Here is a 25,668-nt window from a genome sequence, read left to right on the forward strand (position 1 = left end):
GCTTCGGATATAAAGAACTTTTTATGCACGTTTTCCCATTCGTACATAGCTAAAAATCCAAAATATTCCTTCAAATATTTCCAAAATTAGAGATGTATGTACATATTATAGACATTAACCCTAAACTAAACACACACGGAGAACCAAGTTGGCAAACAAGTTGCTGGTTATAATGAGGCTGTACGTTATCCACGCCGAATATAGTCATGTGGGATATCAAATGAAAGGTCTCGACTTGCGTTTTCTAAAGCCAGTCGTAGTTTTTAAGGTTTTGTGTGAAACAAAACCTTATTAGAATCGATTCGATGTCTGTCTGTCCGTCAGTCTGTCTGTCTGTCTGTCTGTCACAGCCGATTTATTCGGAAACGGCTGAACCGATTGTCACGAAAATTGGTAGGAGTATGTAATCTGCCGTTCCCTTTACATGCAGCGACTGACGCCATTTTGTGTTAAGTTTAAGGGGGGCTCCCCATACATGTGAAAGGAGGGTGCAAAATTTTTTTTTATAAAATGTGGCCATGTGGGGTATCAAATGAAAGGTCTCAATTAGTACTTTTCGAAACTGGCTCAATATTTGATATGGGGTGAAACATAGGGGAGTGAGGGCTCAAAATATGACCCCCAAAAAGTGTAACAGGTCTCGTTCTCAGAACCTATCCAACCGAAAAATCTGAACAAAATCTCAATAGTGCATCTCTACGAAATCTAGGCCTCAAAATATATCCGGTGCCGATATCTGTACAAATAAAGTTAATAATAGTATATTTCCACATTTTAGAAATTTACCCGGCACCCCCCTTCTGTTTGTTCATCCCAGAAGTACAAAATTTGGCATGGGTATAATGAACAATATAGTGCACAATTTGGTCAAGTTTCAAGAAAATCCAACTATTATTAACAAAGTTATAGGGGGTAAAACTTTACCATGTTTCGTGAATTTCATGCACTCTACACCTAACCTGAATGACGTCATCATTACATATCAATACCACAACGAAATGAGTTCTTAAGAATGGGGTCGCAAAGAATTATTTTGTTTTAGTTTTTTAGGCATTTGCATATATCAATTACTCCAACCAGACATGTTTGAATGTAGGTATATAGTATATGCGTGCTAATGAACTTTGCGGGTAGAGCCTAATTCAGATAGATATAAGAAGTAAATCGGAAATATGGGTACCATCAATTTATATACATATGCACGTATGTACAGTATTCGAAAATAGGCAGTTTGTTTGTTTAGGGTGAGCATAACATCTACGGCTGTAATATGTACGTATGTCTCGTAATTTTGTAGCTGTATACGGGTAGAAAAATGTGCGTTGATAAGATGAACACAAAACCTTTATACCCGAAGCACGAACTTCCGGTATTCCGACTTGTTATACATTTGTTGGAAAGGAGGAGAGTGCGAGGTCCGCAAAGTCGTTATATCTTGCGCAGACAGGTTCTCAGAAATTACGCAACTGAAAAATTGGAAAAAAAGTCACTAAGCTGAATCAATACAGTGCCAAAGCGTCAAAATATCCTCCATACCGATATCTGCTCAAATTAAGTTAATAACAGTATATTGCTGTTTTTGGGAACTTGACTGAAAATTTCCCTTATGTTGACCCCAGAGTCATAAAAATCTATAGTAACATACAACATAGGCTATAGTATGATAGCATAATATCCCCACGTTTGGTTAAAATTGGACTATTATTGGCAAAGGTAGAGTAGCTCAAATTTATCCCTTCCGTGTAAACGCACTGCAACCCAAAATACTAAATATAAATATCACACTAAAGGGAGTAGTTTAACATGCTAAATGAATTCTTATTTCTGATTTGTTTGTATTATAACGAATTATTTATTTGTATTTGTTTTATTTACAATATAACTGGACCTTATGGTCTTGCCTAGTAATTTTTTTAAGTTCGAAATTTAAATGAAATTGCCCCTTTACATCATTTTGAAACCTATATTTTTCAGCTCTGGCCAAGCTTTGGTCAATAGAATTGGCGAATTTGCGTTCAATATAATTCGTAGTCATGTTGTGTTCTGGTTGCAACATAAAATCAGCTATGCTACTGCAAAATTGTGTGCATCTACAATAAAGTTAAGGAGGGTTTTCAAGTAAATTTCTAAAATATAGTAATAACATATGTTACTATTACGATATCGAAATGGGATGTACTTTGAGGCCTAGATTTTGTATAGGTATTTCACTCTTCGGGGCACACATTTTGTGTCCCCATTCCCCTGTATTTCATGCAATATCAGAAAGAACATACCCCACCCTCTTTCACGTATTTGGGGAGCCCTCTTGAAGCCAATACAAAGCGATGCAACTTGTTGCACGTGTAGCGGTTCACAGACCTCGTAGCTTCGGCCATTGCGGAGTAAATCCCGTGTGACAGACAAGAGACGAACAGACAGACAATGAACTGCTTTTAGTAATATTTTGTTTCACAGAAAATTATAGAAATGTGCATGTCATCAAACAGCGAAATTAAGCAAACGATTGAAAATACTTATGATTACACGATTATGATTCCACAATTACGATTACACGGTTACAATCACACGATTTTGATTACGTGATTGCATGATTATGTTTACATGTTTACCTGATTAGAATCAAAGACACGAAAGCCCGATTATGATTACAATCACGTAATCATAAATTTGGTAATCATGATTATGATTTTGTCAAATCTCTGCCGTTCAATAACACCAGGCCCTTAGCCCTTGAACGTTTTGGCGATGATGCCGTTAACTACCATAAACGAAAGATCTGGACGTCGTTTGATTTGGACAGGTCAACTAAAAATATTTATGATCCGCGCGTACTGTCGTGTTGAAGATTTAGAATGGAATTCAGTGGAAAGCATACATCGACTTCATTATGGGAACATAACCCGTTTGCCATATTTTGTAACTAAGCGTTATCAACCGAGCGACTGAATACTAACTGAGTTCCGCTCCCAACTAGGAAAAATTTCGCTGTGTTCCCGGATAGCTGAGTGGCTAGAGCACAAGGCTATCGTACGGAATTGAATTTTCCACACTCCACTCAATGGTTTCAGTAGTCAAGAGAAGCTTAGTAACTGGGGATATTGGTCCAATTCATAACGAGGCTTTGACCGCAGTCTAAGTCAATGCTGAAAACCTTCTGACCACTAAGCCTACGATCCCAATATCGAAGCTTCTTCAGCAACTAACAACATTATTGCTGCTCTTGATATAATTTTGGGCGATTTTTTGGCTAGCGAAATTACTTTGTTTTCTAGCCTTTGTTCCGTTCACAAGCAGGGTCGGGGTGTTTCCACTCAATGAAAAAGTCGGGAAGTTGAGAAAAGATATTGGTCACATTATACAAGCATATTTTAAAAATCCACCCCCAATAATGCAGGAATCTGCTGCGAATATCATTGGAAACTACCAATCCAATGATATTGTGGCGCGGCAGGATTCGCGGAATTCGAAATTTATTTCGAATGATGCAAATGCGAGCGGACAGATGAGGCCACCAGCGCCCTCCACTCAGTTCAGATCTCGCCACAGTAGTGGAGATGAGAGTGCCATGACTAAATAGATGACATGAGAAAAATAATTGCCGATATTGAAACGTTTTTTAAAAAGAGTTGTGTTTGCTTAGTAAAAAGTGGCGGTTGGTTTCATAGTTATCAGATATCAGTACTAAACTAAATAAAGGGTTTTGCTTGTAATCATTTAACTAAATAAAAGGTTTTATTTGTAATCATTAAACTAAATAGATTTTGCTTGTAATCGTTTTATCGAAAATATAATTATGGCTGCGATATGATAGAATGATTTTATTGAGGAAGAAACTAGTCGTAACAGAAGTGGTAGCAGAACCTAATATTGATACTGAAACTGAACCTAATATTGATACTATTACTATTGGATTACATCAGAATCAAATTAAAATATCGCCGAAATCGTCGCGTACCTGAAGGCGAAACTTGCGGATTGCCTCAATTAAATTCGCATGTATCGAAAGATTTTTCAGCGAAGGACAGACGACACCTTGTTCTTGAAAAGTTAACGGGGATGTTATGAAAATCTTACTAACTCAGGCGGGCAAAGCAACATCAGTCTGGATAAGACAGAAGACTTCTGTAGAAGTGTTTGGAGCTAATCCAACTGTTGCAATTTAGAATCAGCTTGGCTCATATACTTTATGCGATCATGCGAGGTGGAACCCATATCCCAGACGAAGAGTTAAATTCAGCCTAGAAGTACACAATTTGGCGAGAGTATTAATAACACCAGGAAGTTCGAACAAAATCCTACTATTATTAACAAAGTTATAAAATGTCAATGTTTAGTATTTCGGGTGAGTTTACCGCTCCTTAGCACTATCGGAAAGGCGTTGGACACCACGCGTTCGGTAGCTTAAAATTTGAAAAAAGCAGGGTTTAATTGTGAGGAAGGGATTCCGTTGGTTCCTATTTCGTTACTATTTTTCCGACGCGCCAAATTGATGTCTCGAGACTCGACTCCTCGCTCAAAAATCCTAAATCTCCTGCAACCTTGGAGGGTTTGGATCACTTCTTGGACAACCAGTTCATAACAATGTCTTTTAGTTGGGATGGAGGCAGTGGTTCACCATCGTGTTCTGCAATATCGAAAATTGAGTTCAAACAAATTTCACATATTGCGCCACTACCACTACCACTATACGTGGATCTCAAAAATATCGAAAAGAGATTTGCCCCAGGCTAAATGTGTAAATGAGGATGTAAATTATGTCATGGGCAGCATGAAACGATACTACATTCCGACAAGGACCGAAGAGAGAAGAGAGAAGAAAGAGAGCTCTTCACATATGCCAAAAATTCGTCCGTCTGAGCTTACTCCAATACAGTTCTCCCAAGTGTGGCAATTAGGATCAGGGTAACGGTCGGTGAGGTAATCGCGCTGCTCTGTGGACCAAGAGCAGTTCCGTGACTGCGAAATTGGTCCAGAAGTTACGATTCAACCGGACAAGAACGAATGTGGTAGTTTCGGGTTTGGGAGCAATTTCTGCAGGAAAGGTATCCTCAATTGTTGGCCTAACATGGCAATTGGAGGATGGTGCAGAAATTAAGACCAAGGCACTCATAGTCAACCGTGTGAAAAAAGTGGGACCCTCCAGTTTACAGGTTGTTTCCAGCCAAAAGCTCGGACAACCCGGCCACGGAACATGCGTTCCATGTTCCAGTGCTGCTCGGGTCAAATACAGGGTGCGGCAGCATAATTTCCTTTTTTAAAATGCGCGCCACTCAGTTAGTTGATGTCATAGCGGAGCGCTAGTGATCTCGTTCAACAGGGGATACTGTAAAGTTTTGTCCCGACACGGTTCAGTCGCCACCATGCGTTGGAATAGTGAAGAGCGTGCCTTTGCCGTTGAGGTTTACTTTTCAAGCGGATGTTCGGTTATTGCCACACAGCGTGCATTTCGGAATCGCTTTAATTTAGCCCCGTTGGCTCCCGTCCCAGACCGCAAATCAATTGTTACATGGGTCACTACATTCAGACAAACTGCAAGTGCGACAAAAGGAAGAACTGGAGTCCCTCGGCCCGTTAGATCACCTGAGAACATTGAAGCAGTGAGAGCGTTAATGTTGCGATCGCCACGGCGTTCTGCGCGCAAACACGCATCTGCCCTTGGACTATCCGATCGTTCTGTGAGAAGAATTCTTCGTGATGATCTTCATTTTCATCCCTATAAGATGGCGATAGTGCAGTAACTTTCATAACGTGACTTCAATTCTCGGATGAACGCGTGTGAGCTTCTTCTTGATGTCGTTTCCGAGGGTGCTATTATTTTTTTTAGCGATGAAGCCCATTTTCATTTGTGTGGGTCGGTTAACAAACAAAACATGCGCTACTGGGCTGACACCAACCCTCGAGAATTGCATCAAAAGCCTTTGCATTCACCCAAAGTCACAGTGTGGTGTGCAATTTCCTCAGCTGGAATTATTGGTCCCTGGTTTTTTGAGGAAAATGAGGTTACAGTGACAGTGAATTCGGACCGGTATGTAAACATGCTACAGAATTTTTTTTTTCCCACGGCTAGAAAATTTGGATTTGGGGGACACTTGGTTCCAACAACAGCACACACTTCAAGAGCATCGATTTCTGTTTTGAGGGAACACTTTCCAGAGCGCCTTATCTCAATTAGAGGCGATTTGGAATGGCCGGCACGCTCTCCCGATCTGTCCCCTTGTGATTTGATTATCTTAACTAGGTTGGGATTTCGAGGTGGACGGGATAGGATTATGGAGCTAGTTGATGATGCAGTTATTTACCACCAGATCAAGAAAAGGAGAAGGATTTGAGGCACCGTACTTTGTACTATCCTCAGTAAAACAAAAATGAAATGCTGAGATTAGGGAAACAGATAAATAAAGTATAGTTGGAGTTATTCCACTATGCTAAATCCTACCTAAATCCTAGAAACAACATGATCGAATCGAGCAACAAGCCTCGGTAAAATCCTGGGGCATCCACCTCAGTCGACGCGGCAGGACAGGCCCCGATCCGCCCGAGAAAAAGGCAAGGGTTCGTACGGACGGTGTCAAGACAGCACAATACTTACAACAGTATAGCTTGAAGGCCTTTCAGTGCTCACTCTAGGCTGGATTATCCTTTTTATTCCAAACAGCAAATCAGTTTAGACAATTGATTAGTTTTCCATCTTTTTATATTTATACCTGTGTTCGAATTTATAAGGCTCAAGTAAATAACTAGCAGGTAAAAAAAAGATTCGATGCTCTTTCCCATCGAATACTCTAGCAGCGGCTGCAAACTCCTTACCTGTTTAATCCTGTAATTTCTGAACAACTCGGAATATCGGAAAATCCCTTTGACCACATATTCTCCACTATATATAGATACAATTCATGCCAAAAAAAATAAATCGATTTCTCCAACCCGACACACGGGGTGACCCCCTTAAGGAAGGAACACATCGAAATTCAAAAGTGGTAAAAGTCGATGTCATCGTATTTGTCTGTATGGCCACTAAGCTGCAGGACATCTTGAAATCTACTATTCGGCGGGGTAACCAAGGCCGGTACGGTCAGATAATGGCAGATGAGGCCGCCCGACTCTTAAAACAGGCATTTCAGTAAGTAGTGACCAACCTCGAATAGTTTTTGGCACATCAGCAAGTCGTGTGACATCATAATCCCTCCGAGAGCAAGTCGTTTTGGTGGGTAACTTCAACCGATGTGTAAATAAGTCGGAATATCGGAAGCTCGACGCTTTGAGTGTAAAGGTGTCATCTTATGTGAGAAAATCTCTATGAAGGTTTTTTCATTTGTATATAGTTAAAAGTTCAAAATATTAACTCATATATTTCCAAACTGAAAATTATATACATGTACATATTAAAGTCATAAATATCTCCCCTAAACAAACAAAAATATTGTACTACTAAATACTGATGCATACATATGTTATGTATATGCAAGTATATGGTATGTATATGCCAGGTAAGTGCGGAAGTAAATGCTGATCTAGTGCTGACTACCGAGCAATACCGAAACAAGGACCCGCCTTCATGGCACCTCGACTTATCGGGCACCACCGCCATCTGGGTTCGGGACGACGTTCGACTTCGTGTTCTTGCCGAAGGCCGGGGGGTCGGGTTTGTCCGGGTCCGCTGTTTAGGGATAACGAGACGATGCCGGACTTTCGGCGCCGGCTTGATGCTCTGGAGGACGCCGTTTCGAGCACGGAGTGATGAATCCTGGTAGGCGATTATATTAATGCCAGGGCTCTTGAATGGGGCATGCCTCAGTCGGACTCCAGAGGGAAACGGATCCACGCCAACGTTTCGGCGCCCAGGCTGTGAAGCAAGCATTCCTGACATCACTTTTGCGTCGAAATCTTTGCCATCATCGGTGGACGGGTGGCGAATCCTAGAAGACTTCTCGACAAGTGAGCATCAGTACATCGCGTTTGAAGTGGTTGACGCTACTTGTCGGCGAGCACCAACGCGACGCTCCCCCTGCCTGTGGAATGTCGCGAGGGTGAACATCGGGAAGTTCGTCGAAGCCCTTGGAGCAGGTAGGGCCGCGCTGGAGCCGCTCCAGGGGTGGTAGTGTCGGAGCTGACACCGTCGTTAATTCAGTGATGAACCTGATAACGATTTTCTGTGAGGCTTCCATGCCCCGGAGGGGCCCCAGGCGCGACAAGCCTTCTATTTACTGGTGGACGACAGAAATTGCCGACCTGCGGGGGGAGTGTCATAAGCTCCGCCGTTTGGCACAACGTTTGCATGCCAACGAGGAGGCATGTGCCATAAAGGCACAGTATAGATCAGCAAAAAAGAGACTCCGCAGCGCTATAGATAAAAGCAAAGCTAACGGCTGGCAAAATCTTGTTAATGAGGTGAATGAGGGCTCGTGGAGACTTGGCTATAAGCTTGTAACCCGCAAAATCGGGGCTTTGCGGAGGTCCTGCATACTAAGTACCTAATGGCCACTTCATCGGGGGTGTTTCCTTTTCCCTGATCAACACCAGCTGGCCAGGATTTAGATTTGGGGTTTCCTTGTCCCACTTAGTTCGGACCTGTAGGTTCTGTAAATTTTTGACGAATGGCCTTAAGATGCTGCCATTTGTCGTAAAGGTCCCGCTGCGTGCGATCGGCCCCCGGAAGTGCGTTATTCGGCCGTTGAATTAAAAAGTGCCCTGAAGTCAAAGCTTGAATGTTATATGGATTGCTAGAGAGCGGAACGAGTGGTCTGAAGTGTCACACATGTCTCAATTTGGCAAAGAACCATAGTAAACTCCTCGAAAGTTGGGACAATCTTCGTTTCGTCGAATACACGCTTTAAATGACGCCAATACGATTGTAGAGTCGGACCAGGAGTACACAGGAGAGTCATCTATTAGTAATGTTGACCTCGCCAGATGCCTTAGTCCGGCGAGCAGCAAAACACCGTTCAGTTCTAGTTTCGGCAAGGTCACTTTCGCCTTCAGCGGCTTCACCCTGGTCTTGGCGCAGAGTAGTGATATAGTTGATTTACCACTGGAATTTATGACCTTACATTATATTACGGCAGCGTATGCTGCCTCGGAAGCATCACAAAACCCATGAAGCTCGCAACGATGATCCATAGAATAATGGATCCAATGGGGAAATTCGGATAGTTTCCAAGACCGGCAGTTGCTCCTCAAGGTGTTTCTATTGCGTCAAAATCTCATCCGAAGGAATTTCATCCCAACCGATTCCTGACCGCCAAATTTTCTGCAACAAGACCTTCGCCGAAATCGTCACCGGTGCGAGCCATTGAAGGGGGTCGAAAATCCCTGCAATACTTGATAGAAGGCATCGCTTTGTCAGCTTCCTTGAAAGATCATACTTCAATAGCTTTAAGCGAAAGTCGACCTTCTTAGGGGTTCCGAGGGTTCCATATCAGACCAAGGGCGGCTATCGTTGAATCTTGTATGAACTCATGCAACCCCATTTCCTTGGATTCCTCGGGAATCTCGCTCAAAAGGCTGGGGTCATTTGAGGTCCACTTGGGTAGGTTGAATCCACCAGACCTTAACATGTCCGACATTTGTTTGATGAGAACTGATAACCTTCCTTTAATTCAACATCCTTCTCGAGTTGTTTTTCCAGTTGTTTTAGACGCATTAAAGCCCTGTTCCTAGAATTCCCTAGTGGCACTATCTTAGGGTCGTCCTTGAATGGTAACGTGACCGCGTTGGAGCACCGCATGAAACTCCGTTGTTGATATATTAGATATCAGTGTCGTGACTTCAGGTGACTCGATGGGGAGTTTGCCCGAGAAAACCCAGCCTCATTTTGTCTTCTGGGCCATCAACGGATCTCCTTTCTTTATTTTTGGCTCAACTATCTCTTCAAACACTTCAGCTCCCAGTACCAGATCAATTTCTGCCTTAACGTTATATTTCGGGTCTGCAAGTTGTAGCTTTCTCATCCATCCGTTTTCGATTATATCTTCATTCGGCAATAAGGTTGTTAGTGCTGGTAGCACATAAGCCTCAAATATACAAAATTTGGCTTTATCTTGAGCTCGACGGTTTTCCGAACAGTCGCAGCATTAACACTACCGATGCCCGATACTGACGCCAATACATTTATCTTCTTCAAAGCTAACTTGTTTGCTGCAGCCAACGCGATGAAGGATGTCTGAGAACCAGGATCGATCAAAGGCCGAAGTACCGAAATCTTGCCAGTTGGTCCCCTTGCCGATACTAGGGCGGTTGCTAACAATACTGATGCCGTGCTTGATTTTCCCTTCGGCTGACAGGCAGAATTCCCACTTACTGCCTTTTTAAGGTGCAGCATGATATGATGTTCTTTATTGCACTCCAAACATCGCACTTTACTCTTACACTTCCGTGAATCGTTATGTGATAGACAGTTTCGGCATACCGTGGACTGCCTTACGAAGTCGTTCCTATCCTCGACGGACAGCTTCCTGAACTCGTCACATGAAAACATCGCGTGTTTTCCTTTACAATATGTGCAACCGCCTTTCGTATGGGCCGCAAAGGCTTTTTTCTTCGGGGGCTGCGTTGGTGAAGGTTGGGCTTGGATGGACAGAAGCAGCTTATACCTCTTTAGGAGAAAATCACATAACTTGCTCACAGGAGGTAACTCCTTGCTACCATTGATGTATTCTTCAAAAGAACGGAGGGTATCATTATCGAACTTTTGCATTATAATAAGGATTATCATTGGGTCTCAATGAGTAGTCGTGTAGCCCAAGGTATTCAATACAGCCAAGCAGTTCCGTATCATGTTATACATTGCTATTTCGTCGTCAGTAGATTTGTAGCCGAGCTTCTTCACGTCGAGGATTGCGTCCATGTACTCACCAGCAGCTTGACGGTTATCCGAAAACCGTTCTTCCAATATCATGAGTGCGGACTCGTAATTACTGCTAGTCAGCTGCAGGTGCGATACGGCTTCTCTTGCCTCCCCGCGCAGATATCCCAGCAAGTATTGTAGTTTACGAATCTCTCCAATCGATGTATTGTTACCTATCACGGCTTTGAAAAGCTTTATAAACTGGCACCATTCCTTGGTGATGCCAGTGTGGCGCGGCAGGATTCGCAGCATTCGAAATTTATTTCGAATGTTGCGAATGCGAACAAATACTCGTAGATGGCGTGCCGAACTCTCCACTTTTTAGAACTCGCCACGGGAGTGGAGCACTAGCGGTGAGAAAGTGCCGTTGGTTGGGACAGGAAAAGACCGCATGGAAATAAGCCGGTCTCTTCTGTCGCAACCACCAAGAGGTACACGCGGCTTCTCACGCGGCCAAGTAGAAAACCATTTGCCAGTCACCGTATATTTAAACTCTCAAAAAGTAAGACGTGGAATTCTTCGACTGAAGTTTCCAAATTGAGTGATGATAATAATAATGTTGTAACGTAGCGTTAATTAATATCAGGAACATGAAATGTGTGAAAATGAATGTTTGGAATATATTGAAAACCCATATACTGTGAGCGTCAAAAATAAGTAAACACCCATCTTTTTTGTATTTAAACTTTTATTGCACAATGTTTATTGATAGAAATTAAAATGTTTTATCATAGCTTGAAAGGCTCATATAATAGAAGTTTATGTCAGCACAAACACTTAAACAAAACAAAACATTTTCAAAAATAATTCATCTTGTCTTAAAATACTCATGAATTTACGCGTCAAAAGAAAGTATACAGTGGCAACACTTCTCGTTTTGTTTTTAATTATTTCCGGGAATCACACAAATTTCTTTGAAACTGTTTATAAGTGAAGTAAGCAAATATAGTGCACTAATATTTTTCGTAGATTTTCTTTGTTTTTGTTTGAATAAGTGCAAAAGTATAACATTTAAGATAATGGGTAAGCAAACCACAAACGAAACACGAAAAATAATTTTAGATTTACATAAAGAAAAGAAATCTTTGCGTGAAATTGGAAAAATCGTTAGAAGGAATCATTGTACGATAAAAAAAATTATAGATAAATATACGACTCGTCATACTATTGAAAATTTACCGCGGTCTGGGCGACCTAAGAAGCTTACTGACTCCGAAGTGCGGACAATTGTACGAGAAGTAAGGAATAATCCAGTTTCAAGTGCAGTAAACATATCAAAGAAAATAGCTGAGACTTCAGGCAAATCAGTGAGTGCAAGCACAATTCGAAGAGCGCTCCACAAAAATGGTCTACATGGCAGAGTGCCACGTAAGAAACCCTATATTTCTAAAGCGAATCAAAAGAAGCGTATAAAATTCGCCAGAAAGTACCAAAATGAGGCTCCAAACTTTTGGGAAAACATTTTTATACTCCGATGAGAGTAAATTTGAAATATTTGGGGCGAAAAAGCCACCAAAAATATGGCGAGCGAAAAATGAAGCATTTCTCGACAAGTGCGTTACAAGCACCATAAAGCACGGTGGAGGCTCAGTTATAGTCTGGGGATGTATGGCGGCATCCGGAGTTGGAAATCTAGTTTTCATCGACTCTAAAATGACTAAAATAGACTATTTAAATATACTGAGGAACAATATCACTCCTAGTGCTGACAAATTGGGGCTGTCGGGAAACTGGATCTTTCAGCACGATAACGATCCGAAACATACATCCCACATTGTTAAGGAATGGTTGTTATACCGAACGCCAAAAACCCTTGATCACCCACCGCAGTCCCCCAGACCTTAATCCTATCGAGCATTTGTGGGAGCACCTTGACAGGAAAATCAGACAAAGAAGCATTTCCAACAAGGACGACCTAAAAAGGGCTTTAATCGAAGAATGGAACAACATTTCTCCAGATATTACAAAAAATCTTGTCAAATCAATGCCTAAAAGACTGAATGCTGTTCTAAAGTCACATGGAAAACAAACTAAATATTAAAAATTATTTCTAATTAATTATTGGATATTATTTCTTAGAGAAGTAAATTCTGTATACTTTCTTTTGACGCGTAAAATCAGCAGTATTTTGAAGCATTAATAATTTTTTGAAATGGTATTTTGTTTTGTTTAACTTTTTTTCAGATTTAAACTTCTATTATATAATACTTTTAACCGGTGATGAAGCATGTTAATTTTTATCAGTAACTGCTATGAAATTAAAGCTTAAATATGAAAAAATTAAGTGTTTACTTATTTTTGACGCTCACAGTATACCAAAGTTAGAAAACTGTGTTACTTAAGTATTTATCTAATTTTATTTTTGAATTTAACTTTATTAATTAAACACTTTGTTAATTGACATTGTAGTGGAGTAGTCGTACTAAAACTGCATTCAAATCTCTAAGAGAGAAAAATTACAAACGATATTTTTAATTTTAAGTCACGAGTTCAGAGCCACGGTTGGATACCTCATTTTCCAAAACGTTAGAGGCAGAAGAGAGGTCTCGCTTCATCTGTTTCTTTTCTGCCCCTAACTCATGGCACACTTTTCTCGCCGGTCCTCCACTCCCGTGGCGTGCTACGCAAAGTGGATAGATCCGCGCCATCTAATCGCTCGCACTCGCAACATTCGAAATAAATTTCGAATGCCGCGAATCCTGCCGCGCCACATCACTCCGCCCCCAGATGAAACCTAGGGGTTTCGGCGACGGATCCCCGAACTTCGTTCGCCGTTAATCCACAAAGCGGACACGACGTTGCTTCGGGGCGCACGCGGGTTTCAGCCTGGACAAAGAGACCGCCTTTTTGTGACCACCGGATCTCGAGCTGGAAGAAATGTTCTCCCTGCTCGAGAACGCGGTACGGGCCCTCATATGGAGGCTGCAGCGGCTTCCGGACGGCATCCGTCCTGATCAGCACGTGCGTGCATGTGTCCAGTTCTTTGGGCGAACAAGCAGGTATGGACGAGTGTCGAGTGGGTGGTGGCGCTTTGATGCGACGGAGATTGTCCCTCAGCAGACGCACCAACCCCGACTCCGTGAGACCCGATCTCTTGTCGAAGACCGGATCGCTTGGGAGTCTCGGGTTCTCCCCGTATACCAGCTCCGCGGGGCTGGCAGCAAATTCCTCTCAGCGGGTTGTTCGAAGGCCGAGTAGGACGAGAGGCAAGACTTGAGTCCAGGACGGGTCGTCGCGTGCCATAATGGCGGCTTTCAGCGTCCGGTGCCAACGTTCTAGCATCCCATTGGATTGCGGGTGGTATGCAGTAGTCCGCTGGCGTTTAAAACCAAGGAGTTTGCTTAACTCGGAGAAAAGGGTGGACTCAAATTGCATTCCCTGGTCAGTGATGACCACTGCAGGGACGCCAAAGCGAGGTATCCACTCTCGACAGAGGGCTTCAGCACATGATTGCGCCGTAATGTCTTTCAGAGGTATTGCCTCAGGCCACCGCGTGAACCTGTCGATGATTGTGAGGCAATACTTATAACCGTGCGAGTCTCGCAAAGGCCCTATTATGTCGAGGTGTATGGTGTGGAAACGCTTGGTAGTGCGGGGGAATGAGCCCACTTCTTTCTTACATGCCTGGAGACTTTACACTTTTGGCATGCGATGCACTCTCTGGCCCAGGAATTGATATCCTTGTTCATGGAGGGCCAGAAGTATTTTCCGGTGACTAACCGGTTTGTTGTCCTGATGCCGGGGTGCGCCAAGTCGTGAACTACGTGGAACACTTCCTTGCGAATGTGGCCGGAATGTATGGCCGAGGTCCCTTTTCCGAGTCTTCGCAGCAGAGCGAGAGGTTTGAGCCGAAGATGGGCAACTCCGAAATTTGTATTGGGGTTGGACTTGAGGCTCTGAAGTGCTGCGTCATCCACTTGCGCCTTGGCAATAGCCGAGAAATCGAGTGAGGCGGGGATGTTAACTTCGGAGACACGAGACAAAGCGTCAGCAACAATGTTGTCCTTCCCGGACACGTGCTGGATGTCTGACGTGAACTGGCTTATGAAGCTCAGGTGTCGAAGCTGACGAGGGGACGCTTTGTCGGCTTCTGTTTCAAAGCGAACGTGAGAGGCTTATGGTCCGTGAACACTGTGAACGGCCTGCCTTCTAGGGAGAAACGGAAGTATTTGATGGACAGGTATGCGGCGAGCAGTTCGCGATCGTAGGTGCTGTAGTTCCGTTGAGCGGGATTCAACTGCTTCGAGAAGAAGCTCAACGGCTGCCAAACTTGGTCCACCTTTTGGTGAAGGGCAGCACCTACTGCGATGTCAGAGGCATCAACAAAAACGGCTAGGGGTGCATCTTGAAGAGGGAATGCCAAGAGTGTAGCGTCAGCCAGTTGTTGACGGGATTTGTCAAACGCGCAGATAGCCTCTTCAGACCACACGATCTCTCGTGTGTCCTTAGTTTTGGGGCCAGACAAGTACGCGTTCAAAATGGACTGGAGATGGGCGGCCTTGGGCAGGAAACGACGGTAGAAGTTCAGCATGCCCAAGAACCTCCTCAACTCCCTCACTGTCTTTGGACGCGGGAAGCTTGTTATCGCTTGCACCTTGTCTGGGTCGGGCTGTATTCCTTCAGGGGAAATGAAATGGCCGAGGAATCTCACCTGTTGTTGAAGGAATTTGCATTTCTCAACGTTTAGGACTAAACCGGCCTCAAGGGAGACGTTGAAAAATGCACTCGAGATGGGCTAAGTGCTCAGACTCAGTGGAAGAAGCGACCAAAACATCATCCAAATATACGAAACAGAACTCGAGGTTTCGCAGGACTGAGTGAATGAACCTTTGAAAGGTTTGCGCCGCATTGCACAATCCGAAAGTCATCCGGGTGAACTCGAAGAGTCCAAAGGGTGTGCATATTGCCGTCTTTGGAATGTCTTCAGGAGCTACTGGGATTTGGTGATAAGCCTTGGTTAAGTCCAAGGTCGAAAAGATGCGGCAATTCGCGAGGTGATGCGCAAAGTCGTGGATGAGTGGAATTGGATATCGGTCAGGAACAGTCTGTGCATTTAGCCTTCTGTAATCCCCACATGGGCGCCATTCGCCGTTTGGCTTAGGGACCATATGCAGTGGGGAAGACCAACAGCTGTTTGAGGGCCTGCAGATACCCTGTTGAACGAGTTGTTCAAACTCTTTCCGTGCAATTGCCAGTTTCTGAGATGGTAGAGGACGCACCTTCGAGAAGATCGGGAACCAGTAGTGATAATGTGGTGCTGTACATTGTGCTTCACTGGTTTGGAGAGACTACAGTTGGTAGTAATCTGGCTGAACTTTTGGAGAAGTGCCCGAACACGAGAGTCGGTAATGTCTTCTAAAAGAACGGAAAGATTATTGCCTGGGTGAGATACCATATGTCCCGACGAATTAAGGTTGGTCGTGGAATCTATAAGAGACTTGTTTTGCAAGTCCACCAGCAATCCATAGTGACACAGGAAGTCTGCGCCTAGTATGGGGAAGCTGACATCCGCCAGGATGAAACGCCACGAAAACGTCCTACGCAAGCCAAGACTCACGTCCACTTGCCTATACCCGTACGTGTTTATGCGGGAGGAATTTGCTGCCACAAGTTTGAGCGGTTGAGGGAAAAGTTGATGTTGCCGAGGTACGGGAAGAACCGAAACCTCCGCACCAGTATCGATGAGGTAGCTGCGCCCGCTGAGGGGGTCGAAAATAGTTAGGCGACGTGGCGCTGCGTTCTGGGTGGCCGCCGCCAAGACCCCCCGCGGACCTAGTTTTTTGCGGTAGGAGAGAATCTACACGTAGCGTGCTCGCGATCTGGCGCCCGAACGCTGAGCGTCCAACGTCGCCCGCATCTCGGCCACACTGGCTGTTAAAGCGGCAATCTCGCGCCTCAAGTCACCCACCTCATCCGACGGTGGTTGAACGGCCGCCAAGGTTGGGCGTACGTACACCTCCTGCACCTGGTCGGGCCGTCGCTGCCAGTTCCTCCAAGGAACCGGAGACGCAAGCGAGGATCGCCTGGGTGCCCTCCGGAAGCCGACCGCAGCCAGAGCGACTTGATCAGGTCGTCGCCGATCTTGCTCCCACCCAATTGCCTCATTTCACGAAGCAATTGGCTGGGAGTTCGATCACCCAACGTTAAAACCCGCCAGCAAGTGGGTCTAATTTTGCCGACTCGCTTGCCGACAGGCGCCTGATCAACTCGCTCTTGAGCTGCACATACGATGCCGACTTCACTACGTCGGACACCAGAAGTATGGACTCTTCGTCCAGGCCGACCACCGCGTAGTTGAAAACGGGTCGCGTCCGATGTGATGCCGGACATTTGGAACTGTGCTTCCAAATGCACGAACCACAGCTCGGGGTTCCGCCGCCAAAACGGAGGAACGCGTACGGCGAGGGCGGTCACTTGCGGGTCCGATGGGCCTGCCGCGTCTTATTGTCAAAAGACATTTTTCTTACCGAGAAGTACGAGATTGAGATGCAAACGCGGTGAGTTTATACTGAAACGCGGTGAACTTTACACCGACACGGCAGGCCGCACCCAGAAATGCACGCACGAAACGAGAAAAAAAAACGACGACCGAAGCGGACGCTCTCCAGCGCAGACCAAAAACACCACCAATGAAAATGGAGAACTCGCGATGCTAAACACCTCCACGCCGTCTCTTGCAGCGATTTCAATTTTTTATTACTACTTTTTAACTTTAAATATATTGAACAATAATTTCACTTAAGTATAACTTTCAAGCCGAGCTGGGGTCCTCCTCGACGGCGGCGCTGGTCGAATTTGTCGGCTGTAGCTGCGGCGTTGGCGGTGCTGGGGACGTCCGTTTGCTGCTGTTGTTGATCGTTGTGGCAATGATGACTGGTCCGGTGCGTGAAAGGTGTTGTGCAGGAGGGCGCGCGTACGGGAAGTCGCGTGAAAATCTACTTCTGGTGAGGGTCCGTCGTGTGTCGCGCAGTACACTGTGTAGAGAAAGTTTTCTCGCGTTTTTTCTTGCCTCTGCTCCGACTCGGGATGTGGAGATGCGACACGTTTTCGTGATGTTTACAACGGCACTCCACACTCAACTGTAGATGCGAACGCGTGAAAATCGCTTGCCGTACGGTCTACTGATGTTTTTGATGGATTTCTCAGTCTTTGGAAGTTCTATTTCTGCCGTGTTGCTCGGACGAATTTTGTCGTTAATAGAACTTCACCAATGGCGGCGATGGCGGACAATTTGTCACTTTTTTAATATCGGGGTCACCAATTAAGAATTTATCTAATTTTATTTTTGAATTTAACTTTATTAATTAAACACTTTGTTAATTGACATTGTAGTGGAGTAGTCGTACTAAAACTGCATTCAAATCTCTAAGAGAGAAAAATTACAAACGATATTTTTAATTTTAAGTCACGAGTTCAGAGCCACGGTTGGATACCTCATTTTCCAAAACGTTAGAGGCAGAAGAGAGGTCTCGCTTCATCTGTTTCTTTTCTGCCCCTAACTCATGGCATACTTTTCTCGCCGGTCCTCCACTCCCGTGGCGTGCTACGCAAAGTGGATAGATCCGCGCCATCTAATCGCTCGCACTCGCAACATTCGAAATAAATTTCGAATGCCGCGAATCCTGCCGCGCCACATTACTCCTTCTTTCGATGAAATTACTGAGTTTGATCACAAATGTGTAGAGAATCGTAATAACTGTGAATGGCCGGACGATACTGAATTTTTCTTAAGGTTGTTGAAACGGAATTCGGAAAACAAGTTAAAAATATAAGTCAATCTAGAACATTATCAATTGCGAAAGGTTGGCGATTGAAATTCTTCACCAAAAATTCCGTAAGCTACACCGAACTAGAAAAGAACGGAATTTGGATCGGCGGTAATTTCAGGAGGTGCTCCGAAACCCCGTATGTTTGCCTTTCTTCTGTGTACGCGCCGGCAGCCCGGATCGGCGTTATTCCTCCAATGGTGCGATTATTCGCATGTACTCGATCATGAGTGGCACCTGTTGTACCGGATGGCATCCCAGTCTGACCGACATTCTGTATTCCCGTCGTCAGTTTGATGCCAATTTGAGCTTGATCGCTTCCATCTCCTCCTGCACGCCAAAATACGCGTCGTCTGGTTTGAGGAGACCGAGCAACTTCCGATGATTCGCCTTGAACCTCGTCATCAGGGCTTGAAGTTTTTCGCGTTTTTTTCTAAATACTCGGCTGATCTCCTCTTTCTGTAATTTCTTTCCAGAACCTCCACCTGTTTAGCAATATCCGTCTGCTCCTTTATCGTCGCTTCGGCCATGACTATTTGGTTATATTTGGAGACTGGGAAAGTTCGATTAATTGATCGGGGATTGGATCCAACGGATTTTATGGTAATTATATCCGGCTCGACGGACCAAATGTTGAGAAAACTTTTCTTTTGTACCGCTCCGGTATCTGAGAAAAGTTTTCGGGTATGATAATATTGCTCCCAATGGTTGTAGGAAGCAATATTGTTGGGTAAGTGAGAGTGCAAATAAGAATACGAACTAAAATGCTCGTTTAAATTGTTTATTCACACTGTCTTATTATAGTTCACTAAATGCTATTTATACTTAATAAATGACCTACATTTCGTTAAAGTCTTACATTGCAATATGCAATATGACGGTAAAATATTCTAATAAAGACAAATAATTGCGTTATGAATTCGCTTATGCTTTTCTTGACTTAAACATATACATATAGAAGGAATTTATGTCTCTTATATTGAAAAGATACTTTCTTACTTGACAATTTTCGGATATAATATTTCTTACAGAATATGAGATGTCTTAAAATATAAGTTAGCATCAATTGTGATGCCGATCTGTTGAACATGATTCAACACCTTCCGAAATTTATCATGTGCAGTCGCAGTTGAACCAGGCTGATTGCGCATTAAGAGGAATGCACCCCGAATTCGTCAACCATGGGTTATGGTTTGAGGGTCCTCCTTTTTTGCAAGGGGATCTATCCGTCACTCCCTTTGTGATAAAAACCTCAAGAATAAGTTGCATCGGTTTAGATCATAGTTCCCGGTTCTCGTCGTTGAGTAGATTGATCAACACCGTTCCGTGGTGTCTGAGGTGGAAAAAACAGGAAGTCAGGCTTCCTTTCGGTCATGGAATTACAGCAAGCGGAAGTTGCGACGACTAAATGGCAGCAAATGGAGCTATTTGCAAAGCAAATTGTGAGGTTGGCGCACGGGCTACCTGTGGTAAAACATCATTGGCTAAGTACGCTCAATCCCTTCTTGCAGGAAAGAAGTGGTCTTCTCAGGGTGGGAGGACGGTTGAGAAACGCTCCATTACCATTTGAGCAGTGGCACCCTATCATTTTAGGGATCTCCTCATTAGACAGGTTCATGAGGGCAATGATCATTGTGGGATTGGAGTCACCGTAACTATAATTCGAGAAATTTATTATACACCTGCCCTACAACAAAGAGTTAAGAAATGGATAAGGGCGTGTACCAAATGCATTCGTATGAAAGGTCTAACAGTTACCCCCAGGATGGCAGATCTCCTAGTAGAACGAACAGCAGCTGAATTTGTGTTCGAAAACGTGGGGACTGATCTCTGTGGCCCATTTCAAATCAAAAGTGGTCCATTGCGAAATTCAAAAACAATTAAAGTATACATGGTTGTATTTGTGTGTATGGCAACCAAGGCTCTCCATCTTGAGATTTGTTCCGACCTTAGTACCGATGCCTACCTTGCGTCCTTCCGTAGATTTGTGAGTCGAAGGGGGCAGCCGAAGTCGGTTCGGTCAGATAATGGCACGAACTTGGTCGGAGCAGCTAAAGTATTGAAAGATGCTTGGTAGCAGGTTTCTGCTGAAGTCGGGAAAAGTTTAACACAAAAACGGATAATTTGGCACCACAATCCGCCAAGGGCAAGTCATTTCGGCGAGCTGTTTGAAGCTGCAGTAGGAAGCTGTAAGGAACTTACTGTAACTGTAAGGAAGTTACTAATGAACAGAAAAATTTGAATTGTTACTTCGCAAAGTAGTTTTCAAAAAAGAGAGAATTTTGAAAGGATCCATTCATAACCGTAATTGATAAGCATCATGAAAAGATTTTTGTAAGCTTGTTAAAACTATTGTGTATAATTCCATAAGAAATAATTTTGTAATATTAGGAAATAAGTGCGAAGTCCACACGTCTTATAATCCGTCATGTAATCCATGAGGAAAAAATTTTGTAATCTTAGGAAATAATCAAAATCCTACGACTCACTTGGAAGTTTTTTCGGGTGAGAGAATGTTTGAGCGATTTCTCACAAGCCATCGACCGCCTAAGTCTGCGTCAACATCAACAAGGTCAGCATACGTCGCAGAATGCTCCAATTTCAAAACAAACATTAGTAACCTTTTCCATGTGCTAATGTCCCACTTTGCAAGCGATTCTGTGTTCCGGCTTGCTATCAAGCTATGTCGTCACCAGCACCGTAGTACCGGTGATGAACGTACATAAGTATATTCTGACGACATCGCCCGTCAGCTGACTGTTGCAGTATTAAGAAAAAACAAAACTTGACCTGGACAATTGTTTAAGTTCCCGATTTCTGCAAGCGGTCTTTGCGACTGAGGCTACTTAAGTTGCAGCGAGGCGGAAATCATCGGAGTTTTGTGATCGTTTGCAGAAGAGTGCGGAATTATTGATCGTTTTCATATGAGAGTTTTGTAATAGTTTGCAGAGGAGTGCGGAGTTATTGATCGTTTGCATGGAAGGAGTTTTGTTATCTTTTGCAGAGTAGTGAGTAGTAATGGGGTAAATCATTGGAAGGAGTAAGTGATCGTTTGCAGAAGAGTGAGTAGTAGAGGAATAGGTTAAGTTAATTATCGGACTTTTTTAGCATAAATAAAAATAATAATAATAATCGTTGGCACAACAATCCATATTGTATCAGGGCCTTGAATTGTGTTAGAGCACTTGATTCAAGACTGAAATAAAAAAGTTAATAACAAGTGTTAAATGTGTAAAAGAGTGTTGTTTCCTTCATTGAGAACGAAGCACTTCCGGTGTTAGAGTCAAGAATTATTCCCACAGATACTCAGTAGCGAGGGACAGGAGATCGTCACTTGGGATGCGCTGTGCCATATTTTTAATACTCCCAAACATGTGTGTACCTGGTTACCAGCGGTTTATAATTTACCTACGTGCTTTTGTGCACGGAATAATGCATGAAGATGCGTTAGATCAATTTACCAATGGGGTAATAGACAATGTTTGTGTATTTAGGATGAACATACATAGTATTTACGTCGTTGACATATATGTGTATCTTAGAGTTTAGAAAAATATTGCGGAATATTTTGTATTCTTAGCTGCACATTATACGAATAGAAAACGTACATAAAAAGTTGCTCACATAAGATGAACACAAAACCCTTTACCTGAAGCGCCGAGCTGACGGTATTCCGACTTATTTCAGCTGGTGTGGTCATATCTAAGTCTGAATTGAATTTTTTAATCATTAGGCTTCGCAGATTACGCTAAATCCTTCATTCATTGCCTTTAGAAACCGGCTGGAAGGTAATCCGCAAAAATTGGACAACTCGAAGCTAATCCAGCTAAAAATATTTATACGGATTTCACACTTCACTCCACTTTCACACCCGTGGTTACGCTTGTCAAAGATATGTTTCGCCGATGAGACACTATTCCATAAGAGTCTCTAACTTTTCGAAGATTTGGTGACTGGCTGGTTGTTCGCCTCTATTCCAACCCTAAAGATATATTATTTAACTTGTTTTTTCACTGTAATTTACCTACTTTTCATTTTTCATACAAAAAATTGAATGAATTAAAAAGTTGTCCTTTTATTTTTGTCAGATGCTTTTTATGTGATTTTATTTTATCCAGAATTAGAAAATTATTTGTCCCGTTGTCACCAATTGTTTATGTGATTATTTAATTACAATTTATATTTTTCTTTATTTAATGAATTACTATTAAATTTTCTAATTGTGTGTGTTTGTTTGCGGTGGGGGAGAAGCGAAGCTTCTGAGGGCTCAGACCCTATTAATCCATTGTACTCGATTCCCCCGTCTGACGGAATGTGTGATGCTACCCGCAGTTTTGCAGTTGCAGCACATCAGCACCAAAAATCTGATGTATAATGGGTCCATAGGCGAGGCACTAACGTAGAAAATATTCCAGAATGGACACGTATCATCTTGAAGAATTCCTATTCTGAACATATGCCTAGCTAGTGAATTATGGCCAGGCAGAATGCCCAGAATACCTCCGTAAGTATTCCTGTTTTTTGACAGGATACACTTCGAAGTATTTTGTTTGGTTCTGACAAGAAAAGTTAGTGCAACATTAAGACTGTGCCACCTACCATTATGCGAAGTTCATACCCAGTTTTTAATTACAGCATTAACCAATGCTACAGACACTGCAATGGCTGGTGGTGGCCCAGGCAAGGGGGGAAAATCAATCCACAGTGATCAAGTACCCAGAGTATTGAACCTAGAGTTCAAATGGTTTCTACATTCCTGAATGATTTTTGAAATGGATCAATCAAAGGACTGTTCAACGTCCTCAATGCAGCTTGACTACCTGCCTGCCTTTCAACCGCTCGCCAATCACCCAGGTTGTTGCCTTTAGGATCACATCCACTGAAAGACCGTTGCATCTTGTCCCAAAGGAAAGGCCCACTACCCGTTTTTACTCGATACGTAGACTCTGGCTCCAGAACTCAGTTCTGTTTTTTAACCAACGGAAGTGCCCCGCACTCCCATTGTTTCCCTATAGATCTAATCGAATTAGTCTATGAGCTGCTCTCATTGCAGCACTTTGAATATAAATATCCAAAGGTTGCGAATTGAGTAATACGTCTAGAGATGCGCCGAATATTGTGCTCATTTGACTAGCAATATTCAGACACACAGTTTTTTATATTTCAGCTTCTTTACAGTGTACACTTTATATGTCATCTTAATCAACTACACTAGGGAGGGAGGCATAAGAGGACATCGTCCTAATGATAGCAACGTTTATCCACAGTACTACCTGAGGCCTAAGTCCCCATATCGAGGCAAAGTTCCGCAAGCACAGCCCATAAGCTGTGAGAGCGCGTTTCATCTACTCTCCAAATCAATCCGTAAGCGAAAGAGGAAGACTCGGCAAAATGAAATTTCATCCACTAAGATCCAGATTGAATCCTGCTTATTCAGAACTTTCGCCTTCACCTTTGTTAGAAAAAGCGGAAGAAAGGGAAGCTGATGGCGCCTACGCTACTGGTATGTGAAAATGAAGCCAAGTATCCCGCCAGAGGAAGGTACTGCGGAAGAAGGTGAAGCACATTGGGAAGGAGAACATGAGAGGACATCCAGAGAAATCGTACGCATAGAAGCGGAATCTTGAGTCGAAAGTGGGAACAAACTACTCCGCACCAGGGCCCATATCCACGCGTCCCGCGGGGGTTAGGACCGGTTTGCCGGGAGGTGCTCAAATCAACGAGAGAGATCTCAACGAAGGCGGGAAAGAAGCTCATTTCTGACCACTGGCGTGGGAGTTGCCTCCAAGGAAGGCAAAATATCAGAAGGACAATTTACCATTATTGGGAGCGCCTAGGGAAAAAATGTTAGAGCCTAGAACGAAGCCAAGATTTAACAATTAAGGTTTTCGGGATGGGCTCCTCTATTTGAAGTGCACGATGAGAGGTGGTCAAAGGGTAGTATTGGTCACAGGGCGAAACGTGGATTGGTACCCACAATGGAGCATAAAACCCGGGAAAGGCCTGCTGAACCAACACCAAGAGCTTTATTACCAAATCCAACCTCCACCTCCACATGGTGACCGCTGGGAGCTCTTTCTTAACGAAAAGCTGCAGACGGAGAAGGATGAAGGCGAGTCTCCCGCGCCTAAAAACGGGACGAATTGTACCAACTGGTCCTCCAGGTTGGGGGTTGGGTAGGACTGACAACCCTACACGGAAAACAACTCGTTACGAAGCCACAACAGGAGCCTCGGACAGGACGGACTTTAAAACGACGGACCCGGCAACGACAACGGATCAACGATTTGCACATTTTCTCATTGAACGCTGATACCCTGTCCCAATATAGGGCTGATATAACAGCGTTACAAGAGATGCGATGGACAGGGGGGTAAACCATGTGCTCGGAGTAGGTTTCTTAGTCAGCCAAAAAATGAAACCTGCTGTTATCGGCTTTGAAAACATAAGCGAACGGCTATGCACTCTGCGCTTGCGAGGCAAGTTTAGAAATATAAGCCTCATTAACGTTCATGCCCCTACAGAGGAGACTGCAGAGTCGGAGAAGGATACCTTCTACGAGGCAGTAGAACGAACCCTCGAAGCCTGCCCCAGATATGATATCAAAATCATACTTGGGGATTTTAACAGCCAGGAAGGAGCCCGTATTCAGGCGATACGTTGGCTCCCATGGCTTACACGAAAAAACAAATGATAACGGACTGCGGATTATTTAATTAGCAGGGTCACACGAAATGGTTGTTGGAAGTACCTGGTTTGCGCGGAAAGCGGTCCACAAACATACGTGGGCCTCTCCAGACGGGGCCACTTTCAACCAAATTGACCACGTGTTGATCGAACGCCGCCACCTCTCAGCTTTGATGAATGTCAGAACATATAGGGGGCCCAATATAGACTCGGATCACTACCTCGTTGGGATGGTGCTCCGAGCTCGAATAACAATACCACCTAGAATCCCCTCTGACAATCAGGTGATAGTGAACACTGAAGCCATCCACAACACAACTCTCCGCGACACCTATAAGAGGGAAAAGTATGCCACAATAACCGCAGTTA

General features: G+C 43.8%; 1 protein-coding gene and 1 long non-coding RNA gene across 2 annotated transcripts in view; one reads left to right on the forward strand and one right to left on the reverse strand.

Annotated features, from left to right (window-relative positions):
• Window positions 1-25,668, reverse strand: part of LOC119649905 (peptide-N(4)-(N-acetyl-beta-glucosaminyl)asparagine amidase) — a 151,777-nt gene that overhangs the window by 115,133 nt on the left and 10,976 nt on the right.
• LOC119649926 lies at window positions 11,268-19,527 on the forward strand. The gene is made up of 2 exons (XR_005249217.1): window positions 11,268-11,348; window positions 19,089-19,527. It is a non-coding gene; the product is annotated as an uncharacterized LOC119649926 (long non-coding RNA).

Source organism: Hermetia illucens, chromosome 1, assembly GCF_905115235.1.
Source record: "Hermetia illucens chromosome 1, iHerIll2.2.curated.20191125, whole genome shotgun sequence".
Taxonomy (NCBI): domain Eukaryota; kingdom Metazoa; phylum Arthropoda; class Insecta; order Diptera; family Stratiomyidae; genus Hermetia; species Hermetia illucens.